Here is a 25,872-nt window from a genome sequence, read left to right on the forward strand (position 1 = left end):
CAAAATCTTTTCTTTCTTCGTTCATTTCCTAGGCAATTTCATCCTGTCCCACAGTTTTAAATACCAACTATATGTTGATGGATCTCAAGTTTATTCGGCACTTTATGAGAGATATTCCTTTTCTTTTTTGCCACTGTGGGAAGAAATGCAGTAAATACCCTTATACATATAACCTTGCTTAATATTAATTTTACTTAGAATTAGATAGCTGGGTGAAAGGGTATATGTATTTTTAAATTTACGAGCTATTATTAAACTGCTTTTAAAAAGACAGCAACATTGCATTTCCACCAGAAATCTATGAAAGCATACTTTTTCTTGTACTTTTGCCAGTAATAGGCTTTATCATTTCATTTTTTGTCTGATAGGTGTAAGGTGAAGTCAGCTTTTAGTAACTGGGTGGCACCAGTGTACCTAGTGTAACTGACTAGAGAAGTGGAGTGAAGGGTGGTATGAGGGTTATTACTGAAATAACAAACTTCCTGTATTGTGCACTGTAAGGGAGGAGGAGATGAGATGATAGGGTTTTCTGCAAAGGTCTTAGTAGCACAGCTGAGCAAGCTTCCTGATATAAGGAAGATAATGGCTCAGAGGCTTTTATATAATAAAAGTATATAATATAATAATAATATATATTATTATTATAATGTCTACTTTCAGCAATTGCATTGGTTAATATCAGGTTCAGCTGAAAGTAGCAGAGACTCATAATAACCCTGGAAAAAAATCTCTCATGCAGTAGTCTGGACATAACAGTTCAAGTAGTCATCTAGAAGGCTGGTAAGGCCCCATCAGTGTCAGTTTTTTCTGTTTCTCCAACACGTGTGGCTTCAATTCCCCAGGTCACCTCGTAATTAAAAATGGGCTGCTGGAGCTCCAGCAACTACATTCCCATGAAGCAGTGGAAAGAAGGAAAGAAGAAAGGCACATTTCCTCCCTTGAAGGACATTTCTGGAAATTGTGCACACTGATTCTGCTTATAACCCATTGGCAAGACCAGGATATGTCTTATTCTGAATACCCGGATAGAAATTAGAGGGGTTTTTTTCAGGATGAGGGAGAAAAGAAGAATGAATAGTGGGAAAAATTAGAAGTTCCCGTCAGAGCTATCACTGGGCCCCAAGTAGAAATTATCTATTAACTACAATGATACCCAGGTTTGGATTATTACACAGAGCCTTAGATAGGAACTGATTATCTTGAAAAAAATAGGCATGATTGCGTTCATTTCTGCTAAACACCGTAAACTAGTGGTTCTTAATGGAGAGTGATTTTGTCCCCATTACCAAAGAGACATTTGGTAATCTGAGACATTTTGACTTGTCCCAGTTGGTGAGGGGAAGCAGGGGCGGGGAGAGAAGGTACCGGCATTAGGGGATAGAGGCTAAACATCCTGCAATACACAAGACAGCCTCCACAATGAAGAATTATCCAGTCCAAAATGTCAGTTGTGCTGAGGTTGATAAATGCTGCCCTAAACGATTCCTAACAGTTTTGGTTAAATTTCAGGATCTAAGCAAAGAACAGTGTGCATTTTCAATGTTTAGCCATTAAAATAATTAAATCCCGTATTTCTTTGGCTTCATTTATGCCGTGCAATCCTCGTTTGATCCATTAGGCCAAAAATTAAGGAACTATTTTCCAGAAACACACTGACCTCTTTTTATGTGGAACTTTTTATGTTGCTCTGTAACAACCTGACTCTCTTTATAACATTAGTACTCTATGTCCATTTCAGAATCTTTCTTAACCCTCTCGACATCTACCGTCCTACGCTACCCTGAAATGGGTAAAGGCTTCCTGCTTCTCACTTCTTGCTTCTCACTGCACTTACCACATGGTGCAGGGATCATATGTTGAAGTGTCTGAATCCGCACTACATGGCAAGCTCCTCCAAATCAAAGACAATATGCCATTTATCTTTGTATTTCTAGTGCCCAGTGCAGAATATGCAACTTAGCAGGTGCAAAAAAAAAACAAAAAACAAAAAAAACACAAAAACCAGGAGCTGAACGGAGCTCCTGTTTATTCTTGGACAGTTCTTCATGCCAGGCCTCATTGGATATGTTCTGGTTTGGCTCCGACAGCCAAGATCGCATCGCTACTTATGTTAAGCAAAATGTTCCCCACTCTGGTACTTTTATCTCACATCCAGAGTATGGAAAAACTCAGAGACTAGAGGCTGAGGTGTAAATAGTTTGGCTCTCCTGTGCCTTCTCTGGGTATACTCCCTCCCTGTGGTTGTATATTTGCCCCATCGTAGCCGGCTTTCAAACACAAGTAGGTCCTAGAAACTCATCGAGATGGTTTCTGTTGTATCCAAGAGGAATTGAGTGCGTTCTATTTTGAAAAGTTCTTGAGAGAAAAATGATCGAAGCTGGCATGAGGTTGGCAGGTCAGGTGCAAGGAGGCTGAGGAATAAAGATGGAGGGAGCCATTGAGATGGAAGGGTTGGCAGGCATAGGAGCAGGGCGAGAGGAATTTGCAGCAACTTGGTGTATGGTATTAAGGCTAAATTTTGGTTGGTGGGAAAGATTAGCTGGCAGGGGAATCTGCTGTTCACACATCTTTTGCCAGGTTCCTAGTGAAGGGTTCTCCTGCCAGGAGGTTAATTAAGGTGATTTCTCTTTCTCTTTTCTGCATTGTATCCACAGAATTCAGCACATTCCATTTTGAGATTTTCTTCAGAATAACTTATACAACCTAACACCTATTAGGTAGAGAAGAAGGATTTTCTCATGGCACTTTGAATCGAGTCCACTCTTTTGACCACTCATCCATCTCTGTGGTTCTTTGGGGGATGTTGAGTTTCGGCTCTATTTAATTAGATGAATAGCCAGTGAATTTTTTCCTCTATAAAATTTGATAATACAGTATCTTCTGTACTGCTGCAGTAGACTCTGATGAGGCTCATTGAATGGCCATGCATGCAGTCTTAACTGACTAAGATCATTTATTCATTCATTCACTCTTGCATTCATGTATGCAATCATACACTTAATTAATGTTTATTGAGCTCCTACTAGGAGTTAGAAGCTCATAAGAATTGTAAGACATTTAAAGCATGGCCCTGCCCTGATATAATCCAGGTGAGAAGATAAAGCATAAAAGATGACAGCATCATAAGACCAGCTGTGACTAAGAGCTTAGGGAGATGGTGCAGAGTCAGAGCGTTGGTGACTTCAGAAGAGCAAGCGGTTCTTTCACATGGACCCCAGGAGGGAGAAGAAACTTCATGAGAAGTTGCAGACTGAGCTGAAACTTGCAGGATGGGTAGGATTTGGACATGCCTTAGGGCTTTACACATGTGGTTCTTTCTTCATGGAATGCTCTATTGTCTGCTAAATCTTCTTAAATTTTTTAACGTCTCAGATTAAAAATCACTCCTTCAGGGACGCCTTCCCTGACTCACCTGATGAGGGAACGTGCTACTGTTACATGTGATCATAATGCCTTACGCTTCTGCACAGCACTTACCAAAACTGGAGTTCAAACTCCCGAAGTAGAGACTGTGTTTGTCATGTTCATCTCTGGATTCCCAGGACCTATTAAAATGTCTGGAATGGAGCAGGTGCAGTACAAGTATTTATCCAATTATAAATAAATGAATAAAGAGGCAGGGAGAAAGGATGGGTTTTCACCAGGTTAAGAACAGTGTAGGAAAGGTGCGGAGATGAGAGGGTGCATGGCATGCTGTGAGATTCCAGAGTGGAGCTGATAGGATGCCGTAGGGTGGAGCAGTGGGCAAGGAGGTTGAAATGGTAGGTGGACTCTCTACTACGAGACAAGGTGTTTAGTCTTTTTCTATCGGCCCCGGAGAGCCATTGAAAGCTTCGGACTGAGGGAAAGGCATTGAAATTGGCATTTTACAGATGAACCTGTTTGCAAGGCAGAAATAAGACACAGACGTAGAGAACAAACATATGGACACCAAGGGGGTAAGGGGTGGTGGTGGGATAAATTGGGAGACTGGGATTGACATATATACACTAATATGTATAAAATAGATAACTAATGAGAACCTGCTGTATAGCACATAGAATTCCACTTCGCTGTACAGTAGAAACTAACACAACATTGTAAAACAACTATACCCCAATAAAAAAAAATAATAAAAAATGCTGGGAACGGGGAGTCAAAGGGACAGAGGACCCAAGGGGAAAAAAAAAAGAAAAGTTAATATGTTCCTATTGGGCAGGTGAATTCAATAAGGAAGAGGGTTTGTGGAATTTGGGGCCCTTAATAATTAACAGAAATGGGTCTGCCTCCCGAGAAGTAAGTGCTAGTTTATTGAAGAGTGACGAAGTTTCCAAACTAGAGATAATGACAAGGGTCTACTCCTACCTCATCGATACATGGTGGTAACAATCTACGGAGAGTAGAAGCTTCCCCCCCTCCTATCAGGTGCTATAACCCACCTGTAGGTTGATTCTGGGAGGATGTTAAACGTACTGATCAGACAGCTCTCTCATTTGGGAAATTGCACAATGAAGCTTATATCAGATTTTGAAGAATAAAATTTAGTTCCTTTTGTTGGTTCTACTGAACTGGAACGTTTTTGAGAACGTCCCAGATTGCAATGCTCCCCTTGCCTATCTCCCTCCTACCTCTCCCTGCCTTCATTCCCTTTCACTTCAGCTTTCTCAGTTCTGGCTCACATGTGGGAAGTTGATTTATTTCTAGAACCTCCCAAGTATTCACTCATAAAAGAATGTCCTAGAGGCAGAATGGAGCCAAGTGACGCTGTTCACTGTGATCATGAGCCAGACACCATCCTCCCTGCTCTTCTTCCTGCCCTGAGGTGGCCCCTTAACTGGACAGTGTACTCCTTGAGGACACGGTCCAAGTGTAATTCATCTTTGCATCTCCATATCCTAGTCTGTGATTTGTGCAGAACAGCTCCTCGGTATATTTGTTAACTGAGTCAAGAATGGTTCAGATGTTTGGATGCAGTGTGCCAGCACTTACCTAGGAATAAAAGAAAGCTTCTTAGGGACCCTGTAGAATGAGCTTTTTGGAAGCAGATCAGAATCAGCCCCGCTGACCCTGGTGCGAAGGGAGAACATTTTCAGTGACCTGAGAATTGTCCCTCGGCTTGTTAATAGTGGGAGAGTCTCTTTACTTAACAATCTCACCTTTCCCCCTTGTGCCCTTGACAGGCAATAATAAAGGTTTCTGGGTTCTGGTTTCACCTTAGGCGGATATGGCTACGGGTACATTTAGTCATCTGACAGATTTAGTACTGCCAGTAGGGTCAGGTTTCTTACATGGGAGGTGGCTAGGCAAATGTTAGTGATTCCAGGTCAGAGCTGCAGTAGGGCTGAGAGACATGACAGTGTCCCATTCTGTGACCTGAAAGTAATCTTGTAGATGTATCAAGATGTCTGAAAATGACTCTCTCCTGCTCCATGTGGAATTGCTCACACTATCTGTATTATTCACATACATAATAAACACATGAATGATGTGTCTGTTCATTTCACCACCCTGCCTTGTAAATACAATTCTGACCATTGAAAGACTTGGAAGAGCAGTAGAAAGCACCTGAGAATCAGGTTCTAACTTGCCAATAATTTAATTGGCTTCACTCTTCTCATCTGTAAAATGAGCAGCTGGACTAGAGCAGCTCTTAAGAGCACTTCTAGCACTCATATTCCATGATTCATCAGTCTGCCAGAGAACACATCATCACCTGCCAGATATGGACTCAGCACCTACCTGTTACGGAAGCTTCCCCGGCTACCCCTCCACACCCACCTGGCTTCAGCCTCCTACTTCCCGAGCCTCGTCCAAGGCATTCTCACCTACTGTTGCCAGCCCATTCCTAAAACACTGACTTTCTCTTCTTTTATCAGCCCTTTCCTCTCTGCTTCCTCTTACTGTATTTAAATCATATTGGTGGCCAATATTTTTTTCTGTCTGACTTCCATTAGGAACGCATATTCATTCATTTCTTTTCAGTCATTCCTCAAACATATATGAAGCACCAAATGTTCCCTGGGTCTTGGGCTAGGTTGTGAGTTTACAAAGACGGGAAAAATGTGATTCTCTTGCACAGTGCACTTACAGCCTAACGCGGGTGGATTCTGCAGTGTGACTTTCATGGGCCCTAGGCGCTCTTGCCTTCCTGGTCCCCTTCCTCCACTGAAAAAGATTAAAAGTGGTATTTTAAAACTGTGTTAGTATGCAGATGAAATTTTAAAAATATTCTATATTTAAACATTTTCTTCAAACTCAAAGTTCTTTGGGGAGGGCTACTACGTCTAATGTATATGTTGGCCCTGGAGAAGGTAGACAAGTAAATGATTACAGTGCAGTACGGTAATTACACACATGCCCTATGAACAAAATTTCTACTCCTAGACCTATACCCAAGAAAAATTCCATTTTGTCTTCTTTGGAGAGAGAGGGACAGACCGGAAACAACCCAAGGAAGCTAGAAATGGTAGATTAGGGCTCCCAGAAATCCTCTTTACTGGGCTGGGCTCCTATGACCTTGAAAGTCTTCCCTTTGATGGTTGCAGCCTATCTATTCTATATGGCATGGGTCGTTCATTCACTCATTGAACATCCTGTATGTTCCAGGCACTGTCCTAGGTGCTTGGGGTACATCAGTAAGTAGAACAAAGTTTCTTGACCTAACCCATCTGTTACATAAATCTGAATCTGAAGATAGAGCTTTCTGAAGTGCATGATTTCCCATTTTGTGCATTGGGAGCAAGGCTCTGATGCATTTCCCAGGTAAGTAAACACCAGTGCTCTGAGCTCCCTGGCAAGCTCAGTTGGGATGAGCCAGGCTATGAAGAAGGGGATACCTGAGGAGTCACTTACTGGCAGTTCATATGACCATCTTTTTCTGAACCCTAATTGCTCTTCTGAAGCATGTTTTGAGGGAGGTTTTTGCAGGTGTTTTCTCTAGGAGTTTCATGTTAAATATATCTATTCGGTATTGATGTAACTATTGCAACAAATATTTTGCATTAAAATACCAATCCTGGTTCTGTTTAGGTTTTTAATGACAAAATGGATGACCTGATTTTATTTTCAAGGTAACAGGTGGACGCTTCCAAATTTTCTACATGGGAGAAAGAAAAAGAACACCAAATGTTCTGCATTTTCAGGGAAAACTCAAAGCATAGCTAATTCAAGTAATAACACTTATGAATGTATCACAAGTAGGCGATGCAAAGAGGACTTTGAAACTGAAGACTATTAATTCCACAAAGTTGTTGTTCCTAGTGTTGGTCATGCTTCTAGATGATTTTTATTCTTGTTGTTCGTTCAAATTTGATGGCTATTGACAAGACTTCAGTGCTATTTTCCTATTAGTTTAGACTCTGGGCTGGCTGATCTCATTGTTTCTAAAGTTCGAGAGGAAATTTTTGGCTCCCAGTGGGAAAGAAAGGGGGACAGTAGACGCTACCCTGCTGAGGGGCCTGCATTTTCTTTCTAGGCTGACACATAGAAATCAATCCTGTGGAAGACAATCAGATGAGATGCTTCCAGAGATGGAGGTTCTTCCAGTCTCCATTCTAAGTCTTCACTGCGTCAAAGTGCTCACTATGGTCTATAGACACCATTCCTTCTGGGTTCAAGCCATTGTATTGAGTGTGTGATCAGATTTAAGGAATAAATAGTCAATGGAACACCAACTTTTACAGGACAGAGAGTTACTCTTTAACAAAGAGACACTTAAATACGTCTAAATATCTCTTGCTTATAGTACCATTCTTATGAACAACAAGCAGACTTTTAAAAACAGAATCCTCCCACTGAGGTTTTAGCTTGAACTGCAGTGTGGATGGTCTGGGGCTTATACTATGAAATAATAAAGTCTGTTTAATATACTCTTCACTGTGAGTTCATTTCCAAGACTTTCTATTTCTCTTTGATTTTGGGGGGTCATTATACATGCTTTTATTAATATTTTTTCATTCCTCTAAAATAGAGAAGAGTCAATATCAAGGTCAAGTAAAAAAAAAAAATCACCACAGCCTTGCCATGAAGTTGGGTTATTTCAAGTCTCATCTATCCTCATATTCAAGCAATGTTCTAGATACAATGTGAGTCATTGCTCTCTTTACCAATAATCCCCTTTTTTCTGGTGATATGTGTATCCTGAAAATAAAATTTATTTAAATTAAAGTTTAAGAAAGATTTTATAATTTAGGGCACTAATTTTTCATCTGTTTTGCATACCATTAAATATAAAATAACTCAGAAATCATTTTAGAATGCACTCTATCATGTGGATTAAACTTTTCAAAGAACACACAAAAAATCATTTACTAAAAGGATGTTTTGGGCTACTTGTATCTCTCTTCTCACTTTCCACTCCCCTAAATGTACTGCAGTCTGACTCATGTTGAAACAACAAGGATCTCCACAAATCCAAATTCATTTGAATTGAACCTTTTGACCCCGTGGGACTTCTCATTTCTTTATCAGAGATCTCTACTCCCTGGGTTCTCGCGACAGCATAGTCTCAGTTTTCTTACTGGCTTGACCATCCTTACAATCCTTTTCTGGCACTTCTTTTGCCAAATGTTCAACTGTTTCTCAGGGAAAACATTCTCCTTCTCTCCTCTCCCCTTTCCTTTCGTTGTCTCTTTTCTCTTTTCCTTTCTCCTTTCTCTTTCCCTCCTCTTCTCTCATGCAAGTGATTTCATTAACTATAAAAGCTTAGCTTTCACTTAGACCAGACACTGCAACTATAAACATCATCAGGGTCTCACAAGTAACACTATACATAAGTGAGGCAGACGGAGGTAAGTGTATCTGCCTCCTTGATGAGGAGTGGAGTCGAGGAGGATGCAGACCTCTTCAAAAGGGGCAGCCTTTATTTCATAAGTGGGAGATTTGTCATGTAATTTGGTCCAGGGTTCCCTGAACTTGTAGTATTTTAAGAATAGTTGAAATTAGTCTCCAAAGGTTTAAATGTTACTTCAAAAACATATTTTCACACTATGCATGTCAAATACAGCACTTGTATAGACCAGATTTGGTTTCAGGGTGGCTAATATTTGATGTTTAATCTCAACCTCCATTTCTAGAACTCTAGACCTTATTTTATATCATTCCTCTGGAAAGCTCTGTTATCTGTATGGCGTCCTCTTGAAACTCACTCAGTATGTTTCCAAGCTATAATCGTCACATTCATTGACAAAGTTTCGTCTCTTTGTTTGCGATTTTCAATAATATCATTACCATTGAGACCAGCTACCCAAGATAGAAACCCTGAAACCATCTTTGTCTCATTCTTCATCTGCCAATATTCCCAGACTCTAGATCCCGCATTTCTTGAATCTGTTCTTTTTTCTGTAGTATCACTGTCCATATATATATATATATATATATATATATATATATATATATATATATATATATAAAATCTCCATTGCCTCATGAGAATTTTCAAATCTGCTTTTCAAACTTCCTGGAGGGAGTGTTTTCTTAGCTTAACCCTGGGAGTTTTAGAACCCCAAACTCACCATGGCTGAAATTACTGTAGTATCCACTTTACTCGTTTTTAAGTATATCAAAATATCCCTTTCATGTTATTACAAACAAAAGAGTAGAATGCAAAATTCTCATTACTTTTCACAGTAACGTTTAAGGCTTTAAAATGTTTTTGCTTGAAGTAGAAACTGCTGCAGATGTTGCCAACAGACCTATGGGGTGTACAGATTCACTGTCTTCCCTCTGTGTTATTTTTATTTTTTTTAAACATCTTTTTTAGAGTATAATTGTTTTACAATGGTGTGTTAGTTTCTGCTGTATAACAAAGTGAGTCAGCTATACATATACATATATCCCCATATCCCCTCCCTCTTCCGTCTCCCTCCCACCCTCCCTATCCCACGCCTCTAGGTGGTCACAAAGCACCGAGCTGATCTCCCTGTGCTATGCGGCTGCTTCCCACTAGCTATCTATTTTACATTTAGTAGTGTATATATGTCCATGCCACTCTCTCACTTCATCTCAGCTTACCCTTCTCCCTCCCCGTGTCCTCAAGTCCATTCTCTATGTTTGTGTCTTTACTCCTGTCCTGGCCCTAGGTTCTTCAGAACCAGTTTTTAAAAAAATTTATTCCAAATATATGTGTTAACATATGGCATTTGTTTTTCTCTTTCTGACATACTTCACTCTATACAACAGTCTCTAGGTCCATCCCCACCTCACTACAAATAACTCAATTTCATTTCTTTTTATGGCTGAGTAATATTCCATTGTATATATGTGCCATATCTTCTTTATCCATTCATCTGTCCATGGATACTTAGTATGCTTCCATGTCCTGGCTATTGTAAATAGAGCTGCAATGAACATTGTGGTACAAGACTCTTTTTGAATCATGGTTTTCTCAGGGTATATGTCCAGTAGTGGGATTGCTGGGTCATATGGTGGCTCTATTTTTAGTTTTTTAAGGAACTTCCATATTGTTCTCCATAGTGGCTGTATCAATTTACATTCCCACCAACAGTGCAAGAGGGTTCCCTTTTCTCCACACCCTGTCCAGCATTTATTGTTTGTAGATTTTTTGATGATGGCCATTCTGACCGGTGTGAGGTGATACCTCATTGTAGTTTTGATTTGCATTTCTCTAATGATTAGCGATGTTGAATATCCTTTCATGTGTTTGCTGACAAGTATATCTTCTTTGGAGAAATGTCTATTTAGGTCCTCTGCCCATTTTTGTATTGGGTTGTTTGTTTTTGTGATATTGAGCTGCATGAGCTGCTTGTATATTTTGGAGATTAATCCTTTGTCAGTTGCTTCGTTTGCTAATATTTTCTCCCATTCTGAGGGCTGTCTTTTCGTCTTGTTTATGGTTTCCTTTGATGTGCAAAAGCTTATAAGTTTCATTAGGTCCCATTTCTTTATTTTTGTTTTTGTTACCATTTCTCTAGGAAGTGGGTCAAAAAGGATGTTGCTGTGATTTGTGTCATAGAGTGTTCTGCCTGTGTTTTCCTCTAAGAGTTTGATGGTGTCTGGCCTTACATTTAGGTCTTTAATCCATTTTGAGTTTATTTTTGTGTATGGTGTTAGAAAGTGTTCTAATTTCATTCTTTTACATGTAGCTGTCCATTTCCCCCAGCACCACTTATTGAAGAGGCTGTCTTTTCTCCATTGTATATTCTTGCCTCCTTTATCAAAGATAAGCTGACCATATGTACATGGGTTTATCTCTGGGCTTTCTAGTCTGTTGCATTAATCTATATTTCTGTTTTTGTGCCAGTACCATACTGGCGTGATTACTGAAGCTTTGTAGCATAGTCTGAAGTAAGGGAGCCTGATTCCTTCAGCTCTCTTTTTCTTCCTCAAGATTGCTTTGGCTATTCGGGGTCTTTTGTGTTTCCATACAAATTGTAAAATTTTTTGTTCTAGTTCTGTGAAAAATGCCATTGGTAGTTTGATAAGGATTGCACTAAATCTGTAGATTGCTTTGGGTAGTATAGTCATTTTCACAATGTTGATTCTTCCAATCCAAGAACATGGTATATCTCTCCATCTATTTATGTCATCTTTAATTTCTTTCATCAGTGTCTTATAGTTTTCTGCATACAGTTCTTTTATCTCCTGGTAGGTTTATTCCTAGGTATTTTATTCTTTTTTTGCAGTGGTAAATAAGAGTGTTTCCTTAATTTCTCTTTCACATTTTTCATCATTAGTGCATAAGAATGCAGGAGATTTTTGTGCATTAATTTTGTATCCTGCTACTTTACCAAATTCATTGATTAGCTCTAGTAGTTTTCTGATAGAATCTTTAGGATTCTCTATGTATAGTATCATGTCATCTGCAAACAGTGACAGTTTTACAACTTCTTTTCTGATTTGGATTCTTTTTATTTCTTATTCATCTCTGATTGCTGTGGCTAAACTTCTAAAACTGTGTTGAATAAGAGTGGTTAGAGTGGGCAACCTTGTCTGATTCCTGATCTTAGTGGAAATGGTTTCTGTTTTTCACCATTGAGAATGATGTTGGCTATGGGTTTGTCATATATGGCCTTTATTATGTTGGGGTAAGTTCCCTCTATGCCTACTTTCTGGAGGGTTTTTTATCAAAAATGGGTGTTAAATTTTGTTGAAAGCTTTTTCTGAATCTATTGAGATGATCATATGGTTTTCCCCCTTCAATTTGTTACATTGATTGATGTGCAGATATGAAGATCCTTGCATTCCTGGGATAAACCCCACTTGATCATGGTGTATGATCATTTTAATGTGCTATTGGATTCCATTTGCTAGTATTTTGTTGAGAATTTTTGCATCTATATTCATCAGTGATATTGGCCTGTAGTTTTCTTTTTTTGCGATATCTTTGTCTGGTTTTGATATCAGGGTGATGGTGGCCTCATTGGCCACATGAGTTTTGGTGTGTTCCTCCCTCTGCTATCTTTTGGAAGAGTTTGAGAAAGATAGGTGTTAGCTCTTCTCTAACTGTTTGATAGAATTCGCCTGTGAAGACATCTGTTCCTGGGCTTTTGTTTGTTGGAAGATTTTTAATCACAGTTTCAATTTCAGTGCTTGTGATTTGTCTGTTTATATTTTCTATTTCTTACTAGTTCAGTCTTGGAAGGTTGTGCTTTTCTAAGAATTTGTCCATTTCTTCCAGTTTGTCCATTTTATTGGCATATAGTAGTAATCTCTCATAATCCTTTGTATTTCTGTAGTGTCAGCTGTTACTTCTCCTTTTTCTTTTCTAATTCTATTGATTTGAGTCTTCTCCCTTTTTTTCTTGATGAGTCTGGCTTATGGTTTATCAATTTTGTTTATCTTCAAAGAACCAGCTTGTAGTTTTATTGATCTTTACTATCATTTCCTCCATTTCTTTTTCAATTATATCTGATCTGATCTTAATGATTTCTTTCCTTCTGCTAACTTTGGGCTTTTTAAATTTTTCTTTCTCTAATTGCTTTTGGTGTAAGGTTAGGTTGTTTATTTGAGATGTTTCTCGTTTCTTGAGGTAGGATTGTATTGCTATAAACTTCCCTCTTAGAACTGTTTTTGCTGCATCCCATAGGTTTTGGGTCATTGTGTTTTCATTGTCATTTTTTTCCAGGTATATTTTGATTTGCTCTTTGATTTCATCAGTTATCTCTTGGTTATTTAGTAGTGTATTGTTTAGCCTCCATGTGTTTGTATTTTTTATAGTTTTTTTCCTGTAATTGATATCTAGTTTCATAACATTGTGGTCAGAAAAGATACTTGATTTCAATTTTCTTAAATTTACCAAGGTTTGATTTGTGACCCAAGATATAATCTATCCTGGAGAACGTTCCAAGAGCACTTGAGAAGAAAGTGTATTCTGTTGTTTTTGGATGGAATGTCCTATAAATATCAATTAAGTCTATCTTGTTTAATGTGCCATTTAAGTTAAGAGAATTCAGCACCATCAAACCAGCTTTACAACAAATGCTAAAGGAACTTCTCTAGGTAGGAAACACAAGAGAAGGAAAAGACCTACAATAACAAACCCAAAACAACTAAGAAAATGGTAATGAGAACATACATATCTATAATTACCTTAAATGGAAATGGATTAAAGGCTTGAACCAAAAGGCATAGACTGGCTGTATGGATACAAAAACAAGACCCAAATATATGCTGTCTACAAGAGACCCACATCAGACCTAGAGACACATACAGACTGAAAGGGAGGGGACAGAAAACGATACTACATGCAAATGGAAATCAAAAGAAAGCTGGAGTAGCAACTCTCATTTCAAACAAAATAGCCTTTAAAATAAAGACTATTACAAGAGACAAAAAGGACACTACATAATGATCAAGGGATCAATCCAAGAAGAAGATATAACAATTGTAAATATTTATGCACCCAACATAGGAGCACCTCAATACATAAGGCAAATGCTAACAGCCATAAAAGGGGAAACCGACAGTAACACAATAATAGTGGGGGACTTTAACATCCCACTTTCACCAATGGACAGATCAACCAAAATGAAAATAAATAGGGAAACACAAGCTTTATCCGTCAAATGTGAATGAGATCCTTGCTGGGTAGGGCAATCTTGGTTGCAGGTTTTTCCCTCTTATCACGTTGAATATGTGCTGCCACTCCCTTCTGGCTTGCAGAGTTTCTGCTGAAAGAGCAGCTGTTAACCTTATGAAGATTCCACACAGGCTTCTTGGTGGCGGCAGCAGCAGCCCTAGCGTCTCATGCCCGTCTCTGGGGTCCGCGCTGATCGCCGTGGCTCGCGCCCTTCTCTGGAGCTCATTTAGGCAGTGCTCTGAATCCCCTCTCCGCACGCATCCCGAAACAATGGTCTCTTGCCTCTTGGGCAGGTCCAGACTTTTTCCGAGACTCCCTTCCAGCTAGCTGTGGTGCACTAGCCCCCTTCAGGCTGTGTCCATGCCGCCAACCCCATTCCTCTCCCTGGGATCCGACCGAAGTCCGAGCCTCAGCTCCCAGCCCCCGCCCGCCCCGGCGGGTGAGCAGACAAGCCTCTCGGGCTGGTGAGTGCTGGTCGGCACCGATCCTCTGTGGGAATCTCTCCGCTTTGCCCTCCGCACCCCTGTTGATGTGCTCTCCTCCATGGCTCCGAAGCTTCCCCCTCACCCACCCGCTGTCTCCGCCCGTGAAGGGGCTTCCTAGTGTGTGGAAACCTTTTCTCCTTCACAGCTCCCTCCCAGAGGTGCAGGTCCTGTTCCTATTCTTTTGCCTCTGCTTTTTCTTTTTTCTTTTGCCCCACCCAGGTACGTGGGGAGTTTCTTGCCTTTGGGGAAGTCTGAGGTCTCCTGCCAGCGTTCAGTAGGTGTTCTGTAGGAGTTGTTCCACATGTAGATGTATTTTTGATGTATTTGTGTGGGTGAAGGTGATCTCCACGTCTTACTCCTCTACCATCTTGAAGGTCCTCTCTCTCTTTGATTTATTATTCTACAGGGTGCTTAATTATAGAATGACAATGAAAAGAAATACATGCAGACTTACATGCCCGAGGTTTGAAGGAATCATTTATGACATTTAGTAGTGAGCCTAAACATGTGAGATGTGCTTCCATTTGGGCCTTGCTTTGTTTCGGATTAGTGTTAGCTGGAATCCTGGGGGAAATTTGGCAAAGAGAATTGTATTGAATTAAAACTTCCCTAGGTCTTCTTAGTCCATTGAACTTAGGAGCAGAAAAGAATGAAAAATTAGTCAATATAGATAGAGAAAAGGCAGCCTGGGCTGTTTATCATTTAGTTGCTGAGATTCCTCCAGATGTGGGCTCCCATGGGGCCCAGACGCACCCCACATGTCATAGCAGCCCTCTAAGTTCAGGGATCAGGCCAAGCAGCCTTCACTAGGCAAATCAGAGGGGCAAAGGCAACAGGGAACAATTCGCTGCATATGCCTTTGGGTAGTTGGTATGAAGAGAGTTTTTATGAAGGTTTTAAAGGAACTGATCAAAGAAAAAAAAAAGATGATTACCACACTTTTCACACACTCACTCTCTGAAGAGATACAGTAAAAGAGACAAGGAGCCTCGTTTGCAGTAATTAGAGACACATTGTCATCTATACATAAATATTTTAGATTTTGGCACATGTAATGGGTTTGTCATGAATACTGAGATTGAAGGAATAAGAATGAATGGTGGCATTGAATCCTGACACCAAGGTGATCTCAAAAGACAGTATAATTGGTTCTGACAAGAAGTCTGATTCTGAAGCCTTTTGAAAACCACATGAAATGAAGAAGAAAAAAGCTAATTGAGTTATTTGTAATGAGGTAGATGGACCTAGAGTCTATCATACAGAGTGAAGTAAGTCAGAAAGAGAAAAACAAATACCGTATGCTAACACATATATATGGAATCTAAGAATAAGAAGAAGAAAAAAAAGAAGGTCATGAAGAACCTAGGGGTAAGATGGGAATAAAGACACAGACCTACTAGAGCATGGACTTGAGGATATGGGAAGGGGGAAGGGTAAGCTGTGATAAAGTGAGAGAGTGGCATGGACATATATAAACTACCAAAAGTAACATAGATAGCTAGTGGGAAGTAGCCGCATAGCACAGGGGGATCAGCTAGGTGGTTCGTGACCACCTAGAGGGGTGGGATAGGGAGGGTGGGAGGGAGGGAGATGCAAGAAGGAAGACATATGGGAACATGTGTATATGTATAACTGATTCACTTTGTTATGAAGCAGAAACCAACACACCATTGTAAAGCAATTATACTCCAATAAAGATGTTTAAAAAAAAGCTTATGCAAAACATCAAGTTTTACAAACCATCACATGTGATTAAAGAAATTGCATGTTATGCGGCAAAATAAGATAAGTGCAAACGTGGACATAAAATCCAATCTAGGTGCTTGTTATACATCATTTCATTAGAGGGAAAATGTCTAAGAAAGCATCTGTTTCCCCCATGGCTTTCCCTGCAGAGAGGAAAATCTAAGAATTGTTAACAAATGACCCTGTGCTTTTTCACTTGTTCCTGATATAAAACTAAACTTGATTCAAGATGCTGAATCTTATCTTCAAAGCTCTGACTAAATTATACCTGGGCTCATTTTCTAGTGAAGAATGACAATGGAACCACCAAAGTTTTAGAGATTGTAAACTTATTTGGTACAGCTTTTCAGGCCCTGAAAATTATGATTTTGAGTCAGATCGGAGAATGACTGTGCTTGTACATAATTGTGTCACAATAACCACACCTTCTAGGTTTACAAACAAATGGGTCATCATCATCATCACCACCATCATTATTTCTCTTAGAGCCGTGATGGCAGTTGTAAACCAGTGTCCTTGACTTACCTTCCACAGAGACATTAAACAAAACTTTCTTGGCTCTAAAACCTATGGTTATCACCCTGGAGAAAACTTAGAGGTTATCACCTGTAGTTCAGTATCACTTAAGGAAAAATATCTTGTTCATTCAGGTCCAGCAAGTTCAGCATTTCAATTGACCTTTACGGAAAACTATTTTAAATTGTGACAATCGCACCTTGGCTGTATGGATAAAAATCTGTGACGTGTAAAGAGAACATTTGAGTGTTGCACATATCACCTTATATTGTAATTTTTATGTATTCCAATATTAGGATCTGATAAACTCTATGAGTGTATTAAGCAGCATTATCTATTCATAAATTCTCCAGAATCTGTAGTCAATATTAGAAAACATGGGATAGATTTTACACTTCAGCTAACATTATAATAAATTGAGGACATGCCTTTGTATTTATGCATATTTATAAATACAGCAACAATCCATTCATTACCTATAATTCCAAAATATTAAAATTTCTGAAAACTGCAACTAACTTGGTGTCAAAACCTAAACTAACCTGACCTCATTTGACAGCACTATCCAGCCTGAGCTGACATAAGCCTATTTACTGTTCTTTAACTCATTTGATGTAAGTATTAACACTTCTGTAGAAATATCAGTGTGTCTGATTACAGAGTACTATATCGGAGCATGTATTACAAGGAACACATACTATAAAACGTGTCCCTAGATCCCTTCTAAAATTCAATAAGTTCTGCATCCCATAATATATCTGGCTACAAAGTTTTCCTAAGGGATTATGGAAATCCCTGTGTATTAGGTATGAATCTCAGTTCCCAAGCTATGGTATGCAAAAAACACATTACTTTCTTTGTTTCCTTTGAAACAACTTAAAGTTGAATCTGTGTCCCTTAAAGCACTTGATCATGACTGGCAGACCCTCTCCCTCCATGGGTAACTCCCAGGTGGAAAAGCCATACATGGTGCCCACAAAGCAGGAGAAGGTCTTACCTCTACTCCACCATGGCTGCCACTTAGCTACCCATGGGGTAACCAACTCATCCTTATTTTCCCAGGACTTTCCTGGTTTTAGCACAGAAAGTCCCATGTCTCAGGAACTGTACCAGGCAACCTGGACCTTGCTCTCTTGAGGTACACCACGCAGCTTATGGGTCTATTACTTCCTTGGGACACAGTCAAGGAGTGGTTCCAAATCTCAGGTGCTCATGGAATCCTCAAATCTCTTCTCCCTTGTCATTCTCTCCCCCTTTCCTTGTCTTCAAAAGCATCCGCCTTCTCCCTGCCTTAACCAAGACACTTCCTGTATTTGAGCTTATGTTTTTACAGGTGACAGGAAGAACACTCAATTCAAGTGGCCTCTGCCCTCTTCCTAGTGAAAATATCTGAGACACAGAAGCCCCAGAAGCCTGCTCCGAATGAACATGAAAACACATGAACGAACTGCCCTGTTGCACATAGGTCTACTTTAGAGAAGGTCCTTTCTTTATCAATTGGACAGACCTGAAAGTCTTTGGAGAAAGTGTCTCTGTTCCCATCAATCCTTTGTTTGGACAGTGAGGCACTGGCTGTACTAATATCTTATCCTCTTTAGTTGTTTTTTATGCTTTACAGTGCACTTTCACATATATGATCTCATAGCAGGGGTGTGTGTGCTAATATCCTTTCATGTAGATGGAGAAATAAAGACTTGTAGGAGTTTAAATGACATCAGCACCAGCACTCTTCAGATAGCATTTTCTGTCAACTCCAAGCAAATAGTTTTTAAAAAAGTCTTAAAAGTCAAATGTTGCCATCCAAATTGCTGCTTTGGTTTCCTAAATTCAGAGGTTTTATCCTTAAAAAAGAAGTTAAAGGATTCTCCAAGAATTGATATCCTCAAATACATGTGGTTGGCAAATACAGAAAATAAAAATAAAAGTGTACTGCTCTTCTGCTCTTGCCAGAGGACAAGAAAACCTTAAATACAACTAGCCACAAATACGTTCAACACACAGCTTATAGTGATGTCACCCAGATACAATAAACTGCATCTGAGAGAAAGAATGGATTCTTTGATCTGGAAGGAAGTGTATGGTGGTTGGATGCCAACCTGGCAACTGTTTTCACTTTTTGCTTCCTAACAAAATCCCAAGTTTGTTCAGGTACCTACCCTCCTCCATGAACCTGAGGAGAAACTGAGTTCCAGGAGTGGATCTAATTGGCCTAAAGTCAATATCCCTCTTCTTGAGAACTGGCATGTATCCATTTTTGGTTAATAAGACATAAAGAAATATTTGCTGGAAGCTTCTGGAAAAGTTCTTTCACACAGTTAAGAATACCCAGCGAGCCAGTTTCTCTCTTCCACCTGATGAGAATAAAGAAAGAGTTTGCCCCAGACACTACAGGCAGCCATCCTACCACCCTAAAGGAGCCTGCCTGTGATGATACTGATGGTAGAACAGAGTGATAGAAGTACCTGGGTCCTTGATAAAATCAATGAATCACTAGAGAAGCCAATGCTGAAGCCTGTCTTACCTCTGGACTTTTTTTTTCAATTCCCACTTATTTTTGGCTCTTGGGGCAATGTCATCTTTTCAATATGAAAAAAAGCAGCAAGTTCAACACAACAGAAGTTTGAAGTGTAGAATAGGACAAAACCAAGGGTAGGGGGAAAAAAGCAATAGCAAAAGTAAGAGATAAGATGTTGCCAAAAGACACATGGTATCCTGTCCCCTCTCTGGGGAATGACATTTAGGTGGCAGCACATACATTTCCATATAGGTACAGAAGGGCTGATATTAATTTTTTTCTGTAAGAAAAGATAGGCTTGGGGAGGGGCTTTCTGGAGGCTTAGAGACCAAGGCTGGTCTCTCTCTCTCACTCCTCTTGACAGCCTTTTCCGACCAGGAGAAAGGAAGGAATCGAACATTATGAAGGAGGTAAAGTGGAAGAGGGAAGGATTCCCCTTGACAGGGTGGGGGCCTGACCCTTGCAAAAGAAATAGCTCAGGACAGAGCTTGGAGGGAGACTGAAAATGGAGATAATACTGTTAACACCTCCCCTGAAGCTGAGAAACGTGTGGGGAGATATCTGGAAAGCAGGACTTCAATGGTCTGCATGCCCCTCTCCAAAACTCCACCCCTTCCTTGTAGGGACTTCTACCTGCTGCTTGGTTACCTATCACCGGGGCTACCACATGGGTCTAGGTTGGTGTTCATCAATCTGTGTTTTCAGTACATGGTTCTAAATGGGATTTGATGAGACCCAGCTTCTTGGAGAGTTATCTCAAAAACAGAGAGGGAAATGTTAACTGGAGAGATGGGAGGAGTGGGCACTAGAAGGAAATACAGGGTTACCCAGAATGGCAGAAATCTAGGTCCCCCAGAGTGGGGGAACAAACAACAAATACTTACTGAGTTGTTCAACAAACAACAAATATTTATTGAGCGCCTACTATGTGCCAGGCACTGTTCTAGAACCGCCCCCCCCCCAAAAAAAAGGAAAAAAGAAGATAGAGGCAGAAAATGCAAATTCAGAGGGAGAGGAAACAGGCGGTTAAAGAAGAAGGCTGAGGAGACTGAGAAGACTGGGGTGATGGGGACTCGACTCGACCTTAAGCCTCCTCACCCAAACCCTCCTCCTCTTCTGCGGTGGCGTCCCGGTACTCGGAGACGAGGTCGTTCATGTTGCTCTCAGCCTCAGTGAACTCCATCTCATCCATGCCCTCACCTGCGTACCAGTGGAGGAAGGCTTTCCGGTGGAACATGGCAGTGAACTTCTCTGAGATGTGCTTGAACAGCTCCCGGATGGCCATGCTGTTGCCAATGAAGGTGACCACCATCCTGAGGCCATGGGGTGGGACGTCACAGAGAGCCATCTTGACGTTGTTGGAGATCCAGTCCACGAGGTAGCTGCTGTCCTTGTTCTGCACGTTGAGCATCTGCTCATGCACCTCCTTCATGGACATCCGCCCACAGAAGACAGCAGCCACGGTGAGGTCCCCGTCATGGCAGGGATGACAGGCAGCCATCATGTTCTTGGCATTGAAGACCCTCCAGGTGAGCTCGGGCACAGGGAGGGCCCGACACTGCTGGCTTCCACGGCTGGTTAGAGGGGCAAAGCCAGGCATGAAGAAGTGGAGACGTGGGAAGGGCATCATGTTGCCTGCCAGCTTGCAGAGGTCAGCACTGAGCTGGCCAGGGAAGCAGAGGAGGGGGTGACACCACTCATCGTGCCTGAGATGAGGTGATTCAGGTCCCCGTAGGTTGGCGTGGTCAGCTTGAGTGTGCAGAAGCAGATGTTGTAGGGCCTGGTTGTCAGTGCAGTAGGTCTCATCAGTGTGCCTCACCAACTGATGGACGGAAAGGGTGGCATGGTAGGGCTCAACCACAGTGTCGGACACTTTGGGTGAGAGCACCACACTGAAGGTGTTCATGATGCGGTTGGGATACTCTTCACGGATCTTGCTGATGAGCAAGGTGCCCATTCCAGAGCCTGTGCCCCCCTCCCAGCGAGTGGGTCAGCTGGAAGCCCTGCCGGCAGTCACGGCTCTCGACCTCCTTCTCAACCACGTCCAGGACCGAGTCAACCAGCTTGGCCTCCTCTGTATACTGGCCCCTGGCCCAGTTGTTGCCTGTCCCAGACTGACCAAGAACAAAGTTGTTTGGTCTGAAGATCTGACCAAAAGGACCTGAGCAAGCAGAGTCCATGGTCCTGGGTTCTAGATCCACCAAGATAGCTCAAGGAACATATTTGCCACCTGTGGCTTCATTGTAGTACACTGAGATGCTGTCCAGCTGCAGGTCGCTAGCCCTATGATAGGTGCCGGTGGGGTCAATGCCATATTCATCACTGATCACCTCCCAGAACTTGGCACTGATCTGATTGCCTCACTGACTGGCCTGGTTGTGCACGATTTCCTTGTTAAAATTTATTCTAACCTTAATTTAAGATTAATTTATTCTCTAAATGTATTCTAATTTATTCAAATATTTTGCTCACCTTAAGGTGTGTATGGGGCAAGAAAATGATATGTAACTAGTTTTTCTCTGCTGCTGGTCACAGGCTGGAAGGATGGGACGGGCTCCAGAGGCTAGAGCAGCGAGTTCCGAACATGGCAGCAGGAAGGTTCTGAGAGTTGGACTTTCTTTCATGTGAACTAATATTTTTCCTTATTATTCAAGCCAGTTGGAATTGAGTTTTCTGTTTCTTGTAGCCAACAGCATCCTAACTGATATAGAGACCTATTCCTTCTCCAGTCTGTCTTCCTTTTACAGATGAAGAAACATGGCCAAGAGAGAATGTCCCAAGGTTACACAACCAGGATTTGTAAACCTGAGATTAGTTGTAAAGGAAATTGCACAAATGGCTTTCAACATGGGTTAAATAGCTGATTTATAACATGATCTGGCTGACACTTCGAACAATAGAAAGCTTTAAACTAGAGTTTACTCAGTAAACTCTAGGGGAACCTAGGGAACCTCAGATAACATCGAGTGGCCCACCAATGTCCTGGAGTTTCAATCCAGAAGTTCCTTATCCTCCTGCATTGTGTCTGAAGCTCAAGTACCTGGGATGCCCCAGGCAACGAAAATTTCCATTTAATTACCTTTCACATAAGCCAAGGGCCAGGCTTAAGGAGCCAGCTTCTTTCTCTCTCTCTCTCTTCAAGATTCTACCTTGGCTTCAAGAGTATCAGAGTCAAGGTGTCCACAAAGCAGAAACCAGAAGCCCAAATTGGAGAGAGTTTGGATCCCAGAGACCCTCAAATTTCTATGGGCTCAAAGATTTCCTCAGTGATATCTGTCTTCGGAACATGAAGTCCCAGAAACTAAAGATACATTGTAGATCCGAAGCCACGTCCCACCTCCAGTGTTAGAATGGCTCGGAATCCTTTTGGTTTATGCTTTCTTCTCTCTTTTTCCCACATCTCCCCCATCTCTAGCCTTATAATAGATGCCACTACAGCTTGGGAAGGGGAAGGAGAAAGGATGAGGGATGCCTCAGTCCCAGGGTGGGAAACTATTCCATCTCCAAGTTTTTACACGTCTGCTGTGGTTCCAGACTTTAAACTCTCCTCAGTGGTTCTTGATGGCACCAGGTAGTTCTCGGACACAGGGCTCTGTCTGAGAAAAATGGAAAAATGGGCCAGTAAGCCCTCACCCCTCACCCCAATCACCTCGTATCACAAAGCAATTAATCTCAAGTCTCAGGGTTCATGTCAGTGTCATGGGATGCCATTTAGCACTGCCTTTGGGAGTCAGGCCTTTTTCAGGATCTCTCTGCTACCCCTTATCATTTGAACCTTCTTTTTAATTTTTAGTGTTGATAAATGGACTCTTTTAATTAAAAATAACTTTCTGTATTATTTCACAACCTGTTCCCTTTTTCAGTTTGTGGCATTATGTTAAGAGAATGAAATGTGATAGGTATGGAAAGGAGTATATTCCTTTTAAGGCAGTTAAAGGAACTCTTTGTTGTGCAGGCTGGCACCAAAGCAAGAAGTAGTGGTTATTTTTCATTGACTGTGCCCTGAGACTTTTCCCAGAAGGCTTAATAGGAGATGGTCCTCTTTGAGGGAGGTTGGCAGAATCAGAGGTATGTGCTGTGCTCAGGGGAGTACGTCGACAGCTCGTTTTTAGCTGGCACACGCAAAACGATGCTAATGCTACTTCTTGCTTCCCTGTGAGTATCTTTCCTGCCCGTAGGCCTTCAGAGTGAGAGTGATGGAGAACAAGAGAGAAGGAGGCGTGCCCTGACAACCATTGCCAGGAAACAGGTTCACTGAAGCTGTGAATTAGATAACCCACTTCTTGGAGGTGGGTTCATAAGTAATGTTGAAAAATCTGCCAGCGTGGGAAACATTGCTACCTTTAGTTTCAGTTTAAAAATATATATCATTATGTTTGCTAATTAAACAAAAGTATATAAAAGGAAAAAATGGCTCAATATTCTATCATCATATGATCCCTGTTAACATTTTTTCTCATATAAATGTTTTCTTATGTAAAAATAATAAGGGTTCATGGTAAAACAAAAATCAAACAAAAGTATGAAACAGCTAGTAAAAGTCTATTTATATGTTTCCAGAAACTTCCTTATGTATGCATGTCCACTCTTTTATTTATTTACATAACATATGTAATGCTGCTCACAATTTTCTCTTGCATCTGGATCTTTCACTTTTAGGAACTCTACTTTGATATTTTATTTTGACTCTGGCTGTATCATATTTTACTGAACCAATCTCCTTTGCAAATGTATCGGTGGACATTGTTTTTAATGAACGTTTAAGAGATTTTGATACGTTAGAATCAAAATAGGGAGGAGGAATCAAGATGGTGGCATAGAAGGAGGGATAAAAATAGGGATCAAAAATGATTACCTCAATTATCATTCATTAATTCATGCATTTATTCAACAAGCATTTATTGAGCATCTAGTATAGAAGTAGGCATTTTGTTAGGTGCCAGGAATACCAAAGTAGGGTAACCGTCCCTTCGTCAAGTGGGTCACAGCCCAAATGGAGGGAGATAGCTCAGTGTCAATAATAACTATCACTGCTGAGATGCAGATAAGCAAAGGATACTGCATCTGTAGAGATTAGATGCCCAGAGTAAACTTAAAATGAAGGGGTTAGGGAGGAGGAATTCTCAGAGGAAGCCACAGGTGGGAAGGCCTGGAGACATGAACCAGCTCAGTGTATTCAAGTTGCTGCAGGATTTTGGAGCAGTCAGAGTACAAGTTTCATGAGGGGGCCCTGGAAAGACCTTAAGCTAGAGACAGAGGCTGGGGTAAAAGCTCTACCACAAAGACCCTGGAGTTTGAACTTTATCGTAAAAGTCATGGGGAACCAATTGAGGTTCTAAGTATTGAGGGGGGAAAGGAATTGCTGGGTGACATGATAATTTTTAGATAATCTAAAAAACAGCAGAGGTAAAAAATAAAAACAGAAAAAAAATCTGGCTACAAATTAGTTCTCAGCATAGAGAAAGGGAATAAGAGCTAGATAAGAACAAGAAACAGACTTCAAATAAAAAATGAGCATGGCAGGGTATTGGGAGTATGAACAGGATGCCAAGTTGCTAAGGGGAAGTTAAGAAAGGTAAGGGACATTTTTAATAGAGTATGGTAACTTAAATCACTTGGATAAATTTTAATTCTTAATAAATATAGTTTCAGGACACGCACCAGGAAAGACTGACCTTGGCAAAGAAAAACTAAAGTCCCTCCCAGTGGTGTGTTGGAGCCAGCGAAAGTGGTCATGGTGGGAGTATTTACATCTTGGAAATTAGCAAACACTACAAATCAGATTTAAAAAAAAATTTTTTTTTTTTCTCCTCAGAGTGCCTGTTAGACATTCATCAGCACATCTCTGATCCCTCATCAGTGGAAGAGCTGGGAATCATCAAAAACATCCACAAGTTAGTTCCTATTCCCCCTTCCAACTCCCTCAAGTCCTAAGATCCATTTCATTATTAAGATTATCAGCATTTCAGGGCTTCCCTGGTGGCGCAGTGGTTGAGAATCCGCCTGCCGATGCAGGAGACACGGGTTCGTGCCCTGGTCCGGGAAGATCCCACATGCCGCGGAGCAACTAGGCCCGTGAGCCATGGCCGCTAGGCCTGCGCGTCCGGAGCCTGTGCTCCGCAACGGGAGAGGCCACAACAGTGAGAGGCCCGCATACCGCAAAAAAAAAAAAAAAAAAAAAAAAAAAAAGATTATCAGCATTTCAAAAGATATACTCTAAAAGACATCATTAAATTTGTAAAGGGATAAAAACATTAAAAAGCATAAGCATAAAGACAGGTCCTGTGATTCTTGTGTCCAGCCCTGGGAAAGACCAAGAAGCCGGCAACTGGTGATGGTGGCAACTCTCCATTTTAAGAGCCTGTTTCCCACAGGTGAGATGGACCTGGGCACATGGGTGGCAACCTATCAGAGGCCTGAGGTTATTCTGATGATTCATAGGAAAGCAGTCCAGTTCGTTTGGCCAGTTCTTGGATTGTTTTCCCCGACAGCCATTAATAGCTTTGGAACTACTGAATTCTCCTCTGATCACCCGAAGTTTTATTTCTTCTGTGAAATTCAAAGAGAAGTGTTTATTCTACTGCTACCATGTT

At 41.0% G+C, this 25,872-nt stretch overlaps 1 pseudogene; it reads right to left on the bottom strand.

The window, feature by feature from the left end:
• Nucleotides 1-20,363: 20,363 nt before the first annotated feature.
• Nucleotides 20,364-21,474, bottom strand: LOC131766629 (tubulin beta chain pseudogene; annotated as a pseudogene).
• Between the last annotated feature and the right edge of the window lie 4,398 nt (nt 21,475-25,872).

This window comes from Kogia breviceps, chromosome 12 (assembly GCF_026419965.1).
Source record: "Kogia breviceps isolate mKogBre1 chromosome 12, mKogBre1 haplotype 1, whole genome shotgun sequence".
Classification (NCBI taxonomy): domain Eukaryota; kingdom Metazoa; phylum Chordata; class Mammalia; order Artiodactyla; family Physeteridae; genus Kogia; species Kogia breviceps.